The sequence below is a fragment of the Abrus precatorius genome, unplaced genomic scaffold, assembly GCF_003935025.1.
Source record: "Abrus precatorius isolate BTA unplaced genomic scaffold, Abrus_2018 Scaffold2, whole genome shotgun sequence".
Taxonomy (NCBI): domain Eukaryota; kingdom Viridiplantae; phylum Streptophyta; class Magnoliopsida; order Fabales; family Fabaceae; genus Abrus; species Abrus precatorius.
Genome location: NW_020874362.1, coordinates 6624153 through 6640532, shown reverse-complemented (window position 1 = coordinate 6640532; position 16380 = coordinate 6624153). Strand labels below are relative to the sequence as shown.

The following is a 16380-nucleotide window of genomic DNA, read 5'->3' as shown; positions in this document are numbered from 1 at the left end:
GAACCATCTAAAGAAGAAGTTTACACTCATTGTAGGGCTTATATACTAGGTTTAATTGGAGGTGTTTTGATGCTTGACAAAACAGGCAACAAAGTACATCTTATGTATTTAGCTTTATTAACTAATTTTAGAAGAACAAGACGATATAGTTGGGGTTCTGCTTGTTTAGCTATGTTTTACAGAGAAATGTGCAGAGCCACGAAAGTTGGTAGCAAAACAATGGGTGGTTACTCATTACTGTTAATATCCTAGACATGGTATCGCATGCCATATATTACACCAATTTCTAGTAATTTACCAACATACCCTCTCGTGTGCAAATGGAGTGGGGGTAGAGTACTAAACTTTTGAAATAAACCTCACAATGATGTTGTGGGGTACAGATTAATGTTTAATCACATTCAAGTTAATCAGGTAACTCTTCATATTTATTTTCTTATCTTTTACACATCATCTTAAGTAACAAAGTTAAGTTTATTTGTAGTTTTTATGGGTGTTATATCAAGACTTGCAAACATCAATAGCCATGGAAGCATATAGAGATGTCCAACTATGGACTTCATGTACCGCCATCCTTTGTTTTGCAATTGTTGAATGGTACCAAACAGATAGAGTCAAATTACAGTTTCGTCTCTTCCAAGAAGTCCATTCTCTACCGAATAATTTGAATGACCTCCACAAAATTAACATGAGAAGAAGATATGATGAAAATTGGATTACAAGACATGCTCAATGGATCGAGATATGGAACAACAGACGTGAGCTGACAATAACGGGTCATCCAATGCAAGGCCTATTGTGTCACACACAAGAATACATGGAATGGTACATTGCCAATTCCATCTATTTCCTATCTGTGCCACCACTACTACAAGATCCAAGGAGGAGCGACCAACAACTAAGGACTACCAACACATTTGAAATCGATATGACTTCCACATCGTCGTACCACGAGACTGCATCAATTTCTACAAACATTACGCAAGAAACAAACATAATTAACACAAGATATTCGTTTGCAACAACATCGGAAGATTTTTTTACATAAATCACAATGTATTCAAACATGAAGCATCCATTTCTTTATACATTTCATATCATAAAATCACAAAATTATATCAATCATCCTCAATATATCTTATAATACATTATTTGAAGATAAAATAACATATTTTCACCATATATCTTCATTTATTCATCATAAAATCACATAAACTACCAATTATTCTTACTTTTCACTGGTTATTTTTCACAAAACAAGGATTATTCCACGTATAATCACATATATAACAAGATTTATAAGAATACAAGTAATAAACATAACAAAATGATAAAGTAGAGCCCCCTTACCTTAAGTAGGGATGGAAATAGGCCTGACCGCCTGACAGGGCCTGGTTTAGGCCTTGCTTGACCTGACCTTTTTAATAAATAAACAAGGCTTAGACTTTTTTTAAAGCCTGTTTAGTAAACAAAGCAGACCTAATAAGTCTGTAATGAGGCCCTCTTTTACAGCCCATATATTCATATTTGACCATTATTTTATTTGGGTTTTATACTAATTTATATATTAATTGTGTAGTTTGGTATAAAGAGGCCGCAAGTGGATTTTGGGTGCATTTTGGGCCCAAATTGATAAAAGATTAGAGCTTCGCAGCAGCCAACACGCCCATACCCTTCCAACAAGCACGAGAGGTGCTTCGAGCTCATGCACGATCGTGCTTAAGGCCTTGCACGGCCGTGCTTATATACGGGAAGTCCATTTATGAAGAGTTTGTAGGGTTTTCAAATCCTATAAAAGGGAAGATCTCAAGCATCGTAAAGGGACCGTTTTTACATCTTGACTTTGGCTCTAGAATACATTTGATCTCGTCTCTCTTGCACGGGATCCTTGGCACATGCTTGGCGACACTTGGAGCTTCAAGCGATCGTAGTTGAAGACTGGGAACACATCTCACACTCTAGTTTGCTATTTCTTTTGATTATGGCTTTGTTTATGATTGTTTTAGTTCTTTTCTTTAGCATGAGTAACTAAGTCCATAGCTAGGACTATGAGAACTATTGTTCATAAATTTATAGAATTTTGATATTTGAATTTAAATTTGATTTTCGTTTTGTGATTAGTTTTTATCCTATTGCGTTTCTTTCTTAATCCTAATTAATTATATCGTCAGACGATCGTACATCGGTTAATTAATAGATCTGTAGGGTAAAACAAGACAAAGGATTAGGTGGACCAAACCAATCTTTCTCTTCTAATCTTTATTAAATTAACAACTTTCTCAAATTGATGTCTTGCATGACCATTGGGGATATTAATTTAGAGAAAAGAATATTAATATTGCATGACCATTGGGTATTAATAGTATTTGTATGAATGATTGGAAATTACAAGGAAATCAGATTTAGAGTTAAATAGAAAAATAACATAAATGATTGAATGAGAAAACTCATATGCCCTAGGTTCCTCTCCAATAAGTTTAACCAAGATGTGCATTGTATTCCTTGCTCATAGTTTTATAATTGATTTTATAAATTTTTGTTTTTAATTAATCTCGTATCTTTGAAACTTAAAGAATTGAATTAGGAAATTCTTAGTAAATGGAAATCAATCCTTGTGGGACGATATTTCAGAAACTTAATTTAAGAACCTTTTATTATTTCTCGATGGATACGCTTGCCCTCCGAACAAGTTTTTGACACCGTTGCCGGGGATTGCTTTTTCAATATTAAGAAAATCTCAAATTTAATTTATTTAAGCAATTTGTGTTTTATTTTATTTTGTTTTGTTTATTGTTAAATTTTTCTTTTATATTTTATAATTTTTGTTTTTATTTTATTTTAATTTTTTTTATTTCACAATTTCTTTTAATGTATACTCACTCGTTCTAAGTGCTACACAGTTTGTTTATTTGATCTGGAGATTGAAAGAACAGTTCGTAGACAAAGAAAAGAAGTGAGAGAGCAAAAAATGGTAGAGGGAAGGAGATCGATCCAAGATTAGATGACACCCACTGCTAGAGACACTCTTGGAAGCATTGCGACACCTAATGTGGAGGCCAACAATTTTGAATTGAAACTAGCACTCATAACCATGGTCCAAAACTCGATACAGTTTGGAGGCATGCCTAAAGAAGACCCCAATCTTCAACTAACAAAGTTCCTTCAATTAACGGATACCATCAAGTACAATAGAGTCTCCAACGATTCTATTCGACTCCGACTTTTCCCATTCTCGATATCTGAAAAGGTGAATGCATGGTTTTCCTCACTCCCAGCTAACTCCATCAGAACTTGGGAGGATCTCACTCAACAATTCTTGGAAAAGTATTTTCCTCCATCAAGGTCCTCTGAGCTTATGACGAAGATATGTTACTTCGAACAATATGAAGCAGAATCCTTATTCGAAGCGTGGAAGCAATTTGGAGAGTTTTTGAGGAGATGTCCTCATCATGATTTTCTGATGTGAAGACAGGTACAAATCTTTTACAGTGGCCTATCAATCACTACTAGGGCTACAATTGATGCCGCAGTAGGAGGGTCGCTCATAAGAAAAAATCTAGATGATGCATACAAGCTGATAGATGAGATGACATCTTCTAGCTTTCAGTAGCATACCCCTGACTCTTACGACATCAAGAGGAAAGAGACCGCTCTGGTCTACCAAGCAGAGAGCATCAGCCCACTAATGAACCAAATGACAGCCCTTGCAAAGCAACTAGAATCTTTAATGAAGGCTCAAGACCAACCTGTAAGAGCTCCTGCAAGCCCAGAATATAAGCAATAGGAGGCAAATTTCATAGGCAATCACAATTCAGGGTGGAGGAGTAATCCTTCTAACTCTTGGGGGAATGGCTTTGGAAGTCAAAATTCAAGTGTTTATCGCCCTTCTCATATGCAAAGTTAGGGAGCAAGACCTGAAGGAAAAGAAGCTCCTAGATCTCAGTCCAACTTTCAAGAACAGATGATGCAATATGTGCATTACTCTGATAAGAGGATGACAGAGTTTAAATCCAAGTTGGACCAACATATTGAGAGAACTGATAAGAGGTTCACAGAGGTTAAATCTGAAATACAAGCCAACTCTTCTAAGAAGAGTGCACAATTGGAGTAGATTACGAACCTCCTGATTCAAAGAGTGATCAGAACATTTCCATCTCAGCCTGAACCTAATCCAAGGGAGCAATGCAATGTCATCACCCTTAGAAGTGGGAAGAAACTACAAGAATCGCATAACAGAGGCACATGCACACCCATGCTTATAGAAAAGCACGCCCATGCTGATTCTACATGCACACTCGTGGTTACTGATGAGCACGCCCCTGCTACAACAGAAGTACGACCGTGCTTAGACAAGCACGCCCATGACAGTGATTAAAGCACGGCCGTGCATCACTATGAGCAAGATCGTGCTTTAAGCAAAAAGCCTGAAAAGGAAAAAAAGGAAGAACCTTTTGTTCAACCAAGGCCTTATAAGCCTAAGATACCTTTCCCATAGCGGCTGCAAGGTCACTCTCCTTATGATGAAGAGTTCCACAAGTTCTTAGACTTATTGAGCAAAGTGCACATCAATATGCCTTTCATTGATGTTATCTCCAAAATGCCTAAATATGCTAAATTTTTAAAGGAGATTTTGACCAATAAAAGAAAGTTGAGAGCACATGAAACTGTGAAGCTCACCCAGAAGTGCTCAGCTATAGTCCTTAAAAAGCTTCCACCTAAGCTTAAGGACCCAGGGAGTTTTACTATTCCTTACACAATTGGAAAAACTCATATTGATAAGGCTTTATATGATTTAGAAGCAAGTATTAATCTTATGCCTTATTCTGTTTTCAGGAAGCTTGGAATGCATAAATCTAAGCCGACCTCCATGTCACTTCAGCTGGCAAATAGGTGAATCACATATCCCAAAGGCATAACGGAGAACGTACTTGTAAAAGTTGAAGAATTTATATTTCTGGCTGACTTTGTGGTACTTGACATGGAGGACGATGATGATGTCCCCATCATATTAGGGAGACCGTTCTTGGCCACTGCTAGGGCCATCATAGACGTACAAGAAGGGAAGCTCACACTGAGGCTAAATGATGAGGAAGTTGTATTTCAAGTTTTTAATTCTTTAAAGTACCCTTATAGCTAAGAGTCTTGTCACTTTGTGAGCGCTGTAGATGTTGCTTCTCCTCCTCAAATTTATGTGAAGCATGGAACCACAAGAAGAAGGCCAAGGAGGAAGCAATATAAGAAGAAGAAAAGACAAAAGCTTAAACCATCCATTAATAAGCCTCCTAATTCGAAGCTTAAATTTTCTTCTCTTTATTCTAATCCCCATCTTATGAATAATTTTTCTGATGTAATAGGTGTTGGGGAGGCAAAGCTACTAGGGAGATAATTACATATCAAGGGAGTCACCTCTAAGACTCATGCCTTCTTCCTACCTTGATTTAATAGGAATGTCAGCTCGTGACGTTAAACAAGCGCTCCCAAGAGGTAACCTGTGTCTTTTATTTTATTTAAATTTTATTTCTTTTAATTTTTTTATTGTTATTTTATTTTTAGAATAAAGAATAAGCATATTGAAAGATTGCAAGAACTGAGTTGATTGTTCCTGCACACACTTTTGAGCTCTGATTTGAAAGCACGCCTATGCTCATCCCATACACGGCCGTGCATTCAGTCACAGTTATGAGAGAAAGCTTTACATCATAAACACGGACATGCTCAATATTTCAGCATGGTCGTGCTCCCTTACCCGAAGTCATCGCACCAAGAATTATCAGGGAACCTTTTTCTTTTTTATTCAATTGCCCTTTTTGCATGCTTTTAATTTGATTGCTTTCAAACATTGAGGACAATGTTTCACCTTAAGTATGGGGGAGTAGTTCCTAATTATATAATTGTTATTGCATGTTATTGAGTAAAGTGTCTATGCTATTTTTTTATGATAATTTAAAACTTTTTCCCTCATGGAACCCAATTTTTTCAGATAGAAGAGCATGTTGAGTGATTATTATTGGCATTATACTTTCATTTGGAAACTAATAATTAGATAAGTTCCTTATTTTTATGCTTTACATTAAACTTTAACCACAGATGTCAGTTTTGAGCCTTAAAGGGGATTTCTTTCTTAATTTAATTAATTGTACCCCTTTCCTCATTGTTTTGTGTGATTATCTCCTTAGGATTTATGCTCTAGAACTTGACTTGGAACTGACTTAAGACTTCTCTTTTTAATTACATGTTTTTAATATGATTGAGGTATAATAGAATTTTTATTCTTTGCCTTTAGCATGTTTGAGATACAACTAGTTGTCCACTTTAAGCTTTATTGATTTTCTTGGTCCCTTGTATTAAATTTATAAAATATTTTGATGACCTTGAGTTTATGAATGTAGCAATTGAGTTGTTGAATTATTTGATTAATTTTCCTATATATCTCTCATGTGCAAAAAGAAAGAAAGAAAGTATGAAAAAGAAAATGAAAAATAGAAGAAAAAAAAGAGTTACATATGATTGAAAGGAGAGAGGAGTAAAGATATTATTTATATTAAAAAATATAAAAATTACTCCAAGAGTTTCATTTGTAAACTTAGGGGATGTTTATAATTTTTATAATTTATTACCCCTTTGTATATCTATTTCTTTCATTTATCTCACCTCAATTATTATAACCCTTTGGCCACATTATAACCTGAAAAAAACCTCATGATTTTTACTTACATTTAATTTATTTAGTGGAGAGTCGGTTTATAGTCAAGCCTATGGTAGTACACTTTTCTTTAGGAGAACTGAGTGAGATCTTATTTTGTCCCTTAGTGAGAGAGAAAAGTAGAGTACCTTAGTTTGACGTTTGAGTGAAAAGTATGAAAATATAATATTCTAATTGGGACTCCTTTTGATTGCTTATGCTCATTGATATTACTCTTGTTACTCTCTTTATCTCCTCATCTCGGGTTTCTTGTGAGGTATTATGTTTTAAGTTATTATGTTACTCTTAACCAGCACTTTGCTTGAGGACAAGCAAACAAATAAGTATGGAGGAATTGATAAGTCTATAATTAGGCCCTCTTTTACAACCCATATATTTATATTTGACTATTATTTTATTTGAGTTTTACACTAATTTATATATTAATTGTGTAATTTGGTATAAAGAGGCCGCAAGTGGATTTTGGGCCTAAATTGATAGAAGATTAGAGCTTCGCAATAGCCAGTACACCCAAACCCTTCCAACAACACAGGGGTGCTTCGAGCCTATGCACAGTCGTGCTTAAGGCTTGCACGGCCGTGCTCATCTGCGAGAATCCCATTTATGAAGAGTTTGTAGGGTTTTTAAAGCCTATAAAAGGAAAGATCTCAGGCATCGTAAAGGGACCATTTTTACATCTTGGCTTTGGCTCTAGAATACATTTGATCTCGTCTCTCTTGCACAAAATCCTTGGCACATGCTTGGCGACACTTGGAGCTTCAAACGATCGTAGTTGAAGACTGAGAACACATCTCACACTCTAGTTTGCTATTTCTTTTGATTATGGCTTTGTTTATGATTGTTTTAGTTCTTTTCTTTAGCATGAGTAACTAAGTTCATAGCTAGGGCTATGAGAACTATTGTTCATGAATTTATGAAATTTTGATATTTGAATTTAAATTTGATTTTCGTTTTGTGATTAGATTTTATCCTATTGCGCTTCTTTCTTAATCCTAATTAATTATATCGTCAGGCGACCGTACATCGATTAATTAATAGATCTATAGGGTAAAACGAGACAAAGGATTAGGTGGACCAAACCAATCTTTCTCTTCTAATCGTTATTAAATTAACAACTTTCTCAAATTGATGTCTTGCATGACCATTGGGGATATTAATTTAGAGAAAAGAATATTAATATTGCATGACCATTGGGTATTAATAGTATTCGTATGAATGATTGGTAATCATAAGAAAATTGGATTTAGAGTTAAATAGAAAAATAACATAAAGGATTGAATGAGAAAACACATATGCCTTAGGTTCCTCTCCGATAAGTTTAACCAAGAAGTGCATTGTATTCCTTGCTCGTAGTTTTATAATTAATTTTATAAATTTTTATTTTTAATTAATCTCGTATCTTTGAAGTTTAAATAATTGAATTAGGAAATTCTTAGTAATTGAAAATCAATCCTTGTGGGACGATATTTTAAAAACTTAATTTAAAAACCCTTTATTACTTTTCAATGGGTACACTTGCCCTCCAAACAAGGCCTTAGCTGTTTTCAAAGCCTGTTAGCCTGACTAGCTAATATATATATATATATATATATATATATATATATATATATATATATATAATTTAAAAATACAGTTGTCAAAATATGTTTAAATAATAAATTTATTTAATAATATATTTTATTTTGTTATATTAAATAAATATATTATGTTATAATTCTTTTTATTTATAATTATAATAAATAAAAATTATATTCTATTAAAAATTAAAATATTTATACATGATTACACTTTTTAAATAATAAATTTATTTAATAATAAATTATCATATTTGTTACATTATAGCCGTAGTCATTATCTCCGGCTGGACTGAGGCTTCTTCTGTTGTCTTTGTCAGAGGATATACTTGTAACCTCTGGAGATATGGTTTCAATGATCTTTTTGAATTCTTCTTCACTTCCGGCTGTACTTAGGTTAGCCAGAAATCTTGCTTTCTGTTGTAGAAAGGCCTGCTTTTGTTTATCCTTTATCATATTTTCATTCAATGGAGGATGTTGAACATTATTTTGTATCCATTGCATAATTTTTTCGGTGGTTAATAAATCTGGATCAAAATTAATCCACCACTTAACTTTTATGGTTCTAATTAACAATTGTATTGAGGCATCATACTCCAATTTGGCTGAATCATATTGCCATATCATAATCCATGAGATACCTTGTGAAGCTATGAAAGAAATGAATTTGTATGGTTCTTAAAAATTGACTTTTTCTTGAAAATGGGCTAAGGCAATGTGAGCTCTTTCTGGTAAAATATGTTTTACTGGCCCAAAGTTATAGAACCAAGCTGAAATCCATTTTGAAAAAATAATTTCTTTTTTCTCATTTCTCTTATGAGTTAATTATATTGATTTTGAATCAATAAGGATTAGCTCATAAAATTTCCTTTTTTGTTCTGATGATGAGGGAACTACATGACAATCTTGAGGGAATACTCTTTTTGCTATTTCAGAACGGTTTAATTTAAACCATTCTGATTCTATTTCCATTATAGGAAGGCTGTATGGTTTTTCAAAATACTCTGGAGTCTTATCAGTTATTGTGGGTCTTTTGTAGGCAGATTCTGCCCATGATGGTAATTTTCTGGTTTGGGTAGTGGCTGTCTAGGAATTTTGTCCTGGTTTGGCTAAAACTGTATATTGTTTGGTTAATTCTAGTGGTTGGATCTGAGCTTTATTTTGTAATACCTGTAAGCAAGTCATTGGTTTTTTACCTTTGTCTCTGGTGGGAGTTTTTGGTATTTCTGGTTCACTCTTTTTTGGTAGGGCATAATCAACGCTAGTCATTTTTTACATCTTTCCTGTAAAAATTCTCTTGTTAAATAATCTGGTAAAAAATTCTTTTCGCCTTTTATATGTTGTATTTCAAAATCAAAGTTAGATAATAATGCTTGCCATCTAGCAAAAATATGTTTTGAAACTAAATTTTAAACATCTTTTTGTAAAACAGAAGGAGATGCTTTGCAGTCCGTTCTTACTAAAAATCTTTTGTTGAATAAATCATCTTGAAATTTTTGTATGCATAAAACAATGCTTAAAATTTCCTTTTTGACAGTAGAATACTTTTGTTGTGCAGGATGCCATATTCCAGAATAATACCTTATTACTTGTTCTATTGTAGATTCTGGTAACTTTTGTTTTGATATCTCCCCATACCCTAGGTCTGAGGCATCTGTTTCTACTATTAGAGAAGCTGAAGGATCTGATATCCCAAGACAAGGAAGACTTTTGACCAATATTTTTACTTGTTGGACTATTTTTGTCATTTCTTCATCCCATGGTTGGGGATTTTTCCTAAGTCGTTTATATAAAGGGGCACATATTGTTCTAATATTTGGTAAAAAGTCTGCTACATAATTTAAATATCCTAAGAACCTTTGTAATTGAGTTTTATCTATTAACTGATCTGGGAATTTATCCACAAATTCTATGGACCTTTGTATTGGTGTTATTGTACCTTGATAAATATTGAATTCTAAGAATCTAATACTATCTTCAAAATTTTTTATTTTCTTGGCTGAAACACATAATATGTTTTGTTTAATTAATTCTATAAATTTATTTAAATGTTGTATATGTTCATTAATTCCTTTTGAAAAAATTAATACATCGTCTAGATAGACTGTTGAGAAATTCATATATGGATAAAATATGTTGTTTATAATTTCTTGAAATTCACTTGGATCATTTTTTAATCCTTGAAGCATACATTCCATTCAAAATGCCCAAATGGTACTACAAAAGCTGTCTTGTACCTATCTTGTTCTTTTACAGATATTTGGTAATATCCGGATTTTATATCAAATTTTGAAAATATATTGACATTAATCAATCTTTTAATTAAATCTTGTTTCTTAGGTATAGGATATCTAATCCATTTTAATACCTTATTAAGAGGTTTATAATTTATTACTAATCTTGGAGCTCCTCTTTCTTGTTCTGAGGCCTTATTTACATAAAACCCAGTATAACTCCAAGGTGATTTTGAAGGTCGGATTAATCCTTTTTCTAAATACTCTTGTAATTCTTGTTTACAAAACTTTAATTGTTTTTCGTTCATTTGTATTGGTCTAGCTTTTGTAGGTATATTTGTTTCATCAAACCCTTCTTCATATGGTAATTCTATTTCATATTTCTTTCTATGGTGAAATGCTATAGGATTTATATTACAATTTTTTTTTGTAATTCTTTTTTCAAAATCTTGTATAATCTTTTTAATTTTTTCATTCTTTAATTGTTCTTCAATTCTCTTATATTCTATTTCTCTTATAAAATTTATAAATATAGAAAGGCATTATTATTTCATATGGCATAAAAAAATTTATAATCCCTCTTCCCCCTCTTGAAATCAGAACGATTATGGAGAATGTGAATTCTTTCATCCTGTTGATATTAGAAGAAAAATAAGAGAATTTAGAAAACTTCTACAACAAACTCAAAATTGTTTTGAAAGGAAAATGCTCCTTTTAGATATCAACGAAAATAAGAAAGATTTGAAGGTTTTGTCAAGAGCTTGAATTTTAATCATATGCATATCATTAATCTTGTAATCTTCTTTTTGCTATATCTTGAGTTGATTATAACTTGTTCAATATAAGTTTATTATTTAGAATCCAAATGGGTAGCAGTGAGAGTTGTGTGTACGTTGGTAAGCATGGAAGATGTTCCCGGTAGTAAGTCCTGTGTGTAGGCAGTGAAACCGTTGGTAAGCTTGGGTGTTCCCGTAGCCTTTAGGATTCAAGATGGCGAATTTATTAAGAACAATGAGTAATTTAGCTCTAGGTAGAAACAAAGAGATAGTTACAAGAGTAATGAGAGCAGAAGATGAAAATTCTTCCTCTTCACAAATAACTTCTTCTTCTTCTACAACACCACAACAAATTACCATAGATGATATTGAAAAATCTTTACATGATTGGTCAATACCTTTAATTAAAGAAAAAGAGGTATATAAGGATAGATCTGTATGGTCATTTAAAAATAATCATGAACAAATTCATAAAATAGAATATTCTTATCCTAGAACAAGATTAAAAGATGCAATTCAACTTTTAGAAGATCAACTTATACAAAACCATAGACAACAAGGTTTTAAATTTATTCATATAGGGTTAATCCAATTAGCAGTAAAACCAAATTTTAAGTTAGGAGTAGATCTCCCTATACTTGTACTATTAAGAGATATGAAATTATACAGTAAAAGTGATTCCATAATAGCAGCCTTAGAAAGTAATCTACATGATGGGCCAGTTTTCTTTAACTGTTACCCTAATATATTAATGTCTTTAGATAATGAGAAAACATCTAAAGCTATAAAAATATTTACAAAAATAAAAGAAGATATTGTAGATGACTCATTCGATCCATTTCATGTGATCTATAGAGTTTATTACAAAATTACTAAAAAATTGTATGGATTTAAAGCCAATAGACAAATCAATAGAGACGAAACAGTAGTTATACAGGCTAATTTAAATAGAAGTTTAGTACAAGTATCCGAAAGATTAAGACATGATCAATTAATAATACCAGAGGAATGGGTTTTTGAAGAACCCTCTTCTATTAAACAAGAAAATACAGAAATAAGGGATATAATAGAAGAACTAGAAAGGTTTAGACTAAGAATGAATAGGTCTAGATCAATTCGTATCACACAACCATCCACTGTTAGAGAACCCTCAAGACACTCTATTAGCGGATCAACAGTAGACATAGATTTAACCAAAATAGATAACATAATCAGACCTGAAGTTTCTATCCCAGTTTATGACCAAAACTCAGAAATAAATTATAGTCCAACATCTTCTCAAGTTTTAAATACAATAGAGAAAATAGAACCTTTTATTATAGATAAAAATTGGATTAAAGAAGACATAGATGGAGAACATAATATAGATAGAAAAACCTGGCTAATAGAAACATTTAGTCAACAATAAAGGATAGAAATTAGAGAAATATTTTATAAATATTTAGAAAAAATACAAATAAATACTTATTTTTTCCCTTGGATGGAAAAATATTCTATTCAAAATAATATAAATTATCTATTTAACAAAGAAATAAATCCTTTACAAAAAATTAAAAATATATGGAAAACTACCACAGGAAAGATAATAGATTCAGAATATCCTCCTTTAGAACAAATAAAAGTACAAGTTGAGAGTGAAGAAGTAGAGGCTAGTCCTTACAAAAAGACTAATGAAAATAACGAACCAATAAACAAAAAAGATATAAATAAGATACATCAACAATTAAATTATTCTAATACAATAATAAATTTAATAACAAACCAATTAAATAGGATAGAAAATAATAAAGAAAATTCCAGTAATAACAATAATATTAAAAAATTACATTATTTAGATAAATCAATATATCCTATTACTACTATGTCAGCTCAAGCCATGAAAGAATTAGGGAAAAAATCTGGACTTGAGTTAAATATAGAAGAAATAAAGACAAAAATAGCTAAACTAAGTTTAGATAAACAAACAATAAATACTTTAGAAATTAATAAGATTTATGAACATCCAAAAATAAAACATTATTACAAAAGACCATCACTACCAGATGTTGCCTTAGAAAACAGACCACATTTTGTACAAAATTCCTATGGACGTAATGATATTGTAGAATGGAACATTGATGGTGCCTCTGAACAACAAATTTTTGACATTACACAACAAATGGCTATGGCAGCTACTGCCTACAAAATGAAAAATGCCTCTGATAGAGTAACAGCTGAAGCTATTGTACAAGGCTTCATTGGGCAATTAAGAGGTTGGTGGGATAATTATATAACCCCTGCAGACAAAGAATTTATATTAGAACATGTCAAATAAGAAAATAATGAACAAGATGTTGTTGTAACACTCATATATACAATATTATTACATTTTACAGGAGATCCTATAGTATTTAGAGAAAGAGTAAGAGAACAATTATATAAACTTAGATGTCCTACTATGTCTGATTATGTGTGGTATAGGGACATGTTTATGTCAAAAGTAATGATGTTAGAAGATGCCAATGAATCTTACTGGAAAGAAAGATTTATTTGTGGCCTTCCTTCATTATTTGCAGTTAAGGTCATAGAAAACATTAAAACTAGACTAGGAGAACATATAGATTATAGAACATTAACCTTAGGACAATTACATGGTTTTATAATAGATTTAGGAATAAAAATATGTGGAGATATAAAATTACAAAATCAAATTAGAAAACAAGAAATAATAGGAAAAGCTGAATTAGGAAGCTTTTGCGCACAATATGGAATAGGACCCATACAAGCTCCTAGTAGAATAGTTAGAAAAACACATAAAAGAAAACAAAGCCAAAATTCTCCTAATCCTTAAAAGAAACCATATAAAAAAAGTATCTATAAAAAACCATATAAAAAGAATATTCCTAAACAACAAAACAATAATAATAATAATAATCAATTTAAAGGAAACTGTTGGAAGTGCAGAAAATTCGGACACCGTGCTGATAAATGTAGAGTTGAAAAGAGAATCAACTCTATTGAAAGTGAAGAACTTAAACAAGTTCTTTATTCAGTTTTAATAAACTCTGAACCAGAACCAGAATTCTCAGACCAAGAATTTGAAAACGAAAATACACAAGAAAATAAAATTTATCAATTAGATAATACCTCAGAAGAATCTGAGGAAGAACAAGAATTTTGTTTAGGACCAGGGTTATGTGATTGTAATGATTGCAAAACCCCACAAGTAAACACTATAGCCAGAGATCAGACTCAGTCTTTAATAACAATAATAGAAGGATTAAAAGAAGGACCTCTAAAAATAGAATTTATTAAAAAATTAAATGAATTCGTTATTAGAGAAGAACCAAGAGAAGTAGAAATAAAACCAATAGAAATGGCAGAAGTATTTAATAGATTTAAAACCTTTGTCAACAAACAACTATAAAAGATTTACAAAAAGAAATAGTAAATTTAAAGATAGAAATAAAAGAATTAAAAGAATATCAAAAAGATTTAGAAATAAGATTATTATCTTTAGAAGGAAAAGAAATCTTAAGGGCACAAGAAAATCAAACTAGTACATCAGGCGAAAAAGATCAACCAGACATATTTAATTTAGAATTATTAATACTTATAACTTCACACAAATGGTGGTGTGAAATTACATTAATTGTAGAACAAGAAAAATTCAATTTAATAGCATTAATAGACTCAGGGGCAGATGTTAATTGTATACAAGAAGAAATAATACCTACAAAATATTATAAAAAAACTACCGAACAATTATCAGCAGCTGGAGGTAATAAATTAAATATAAATTATAAACTTTCAAAAGGAAAAATCTGCAAAAATAAAATATGTTTTACTACATCATTTATATTAGTAAAAAACATAGGAAACAAAATGATTTTAGGAACTCCATTTTTAACATTACGTACCCTTGTGAAATAAATAGTACAGGAATAATAAGTAAAGTAATACCAGATAAGGAAATAAAATTTGAATTTTTACAACCCCCAAAGATTAGAGAATTAAATTTAGTACAAGAAGCATCAATAACCAAAATAAACCAAATAGAAAGAAAACAAAAACAAATTAATTTTATAAATAAAGAAATAGAATATAAGAGAATTGAAGAACAATTAAAGAATGAAAAAATTAAAAAGATTATACAAGATTTTGAAACAAGAATTACAAAAGAAATTTGTAATTTAAATCCTATAGCATTTCACCATAGAAAGAAATATGAAATAGAATTACCATATGAAGAAGGGTTTGATGAAACAAATATACCTACAAAAGCTAGACCAATACAAATGAATGAAGAACAATTAAAATTTTGCAAACAAGAATTACAAGAATATCTAGAAAAAGGATTAATTAGACCTTCAAAATCACATTGGAGTTGTACTGAGTTTTATGTAAATAAGGCCTCAGAATAAGAAAGAGGAGCTCCAAGATTAGTAATAAATTATAAACCTCTTAATAAGGTATTAAAATAGATTAGATATCTTATACCTAATAAACAAGATTTAATTAAAAGATTGATTAATGCCAATATATTTTTAAAATTTGATATGAAATCTGGATATTACCAAATATCTGTAAAAGAACAAGATAGGTACAAGACAGCTTTTGTAGTACCATTTGGGCATTTTGAATGGAATGTAATGCCTCAAGGATTAAAAAATGCTCCAAGTAAATTTCAAGAAATTATGAACAATATATTTTATCTATATATGAATTTCTCAATAGTCTATCTAGACGATGTATTAATTTTTTCAAAAGGAATTAATCAATATATACAACATTTAAATAAATTTATAGAATTAATTAAACAAAACGGATTATGTGTTTCAGCCAAGAAAATAAAAATTTGTCAAGATAAAATTAGATTTTTAGGATTCAATATTTATCAAGGTACAATAACACCAATACAAAGGTCCATAAAATTTGCGGATAAATTCCCAGATCAGTTAAAAGACAAAACTCAATTACAAAGGTTCTTAGGATGTTTAAATTATGCAGCAGACTTTTTACCAAATATTAAAACAATATGTGCCCATTTATATAAACGACTTAGGAAAAATCCCCAACCATGGGATGAAGAAATGACAAAAATAGTCCAACAA

General features: G+C 31.2%; 1 non-coding gene across 1 annotated transcript; it reads right to left on the bottom strand.

The window, feature by feature from the left end:
• Positions 1–3349: 3349 nt before the first annotated feature.
• Positions 3350–3456, bottom strand: LOC113860356. The gene has a single exon (XR_003503809.1). It is a non-coding gene; the product is annotated as a small nucleolar RNA R71 (small nucleolar RNA).
• Positions 3457–16380: the final 12924 nt, after the last annotated feature.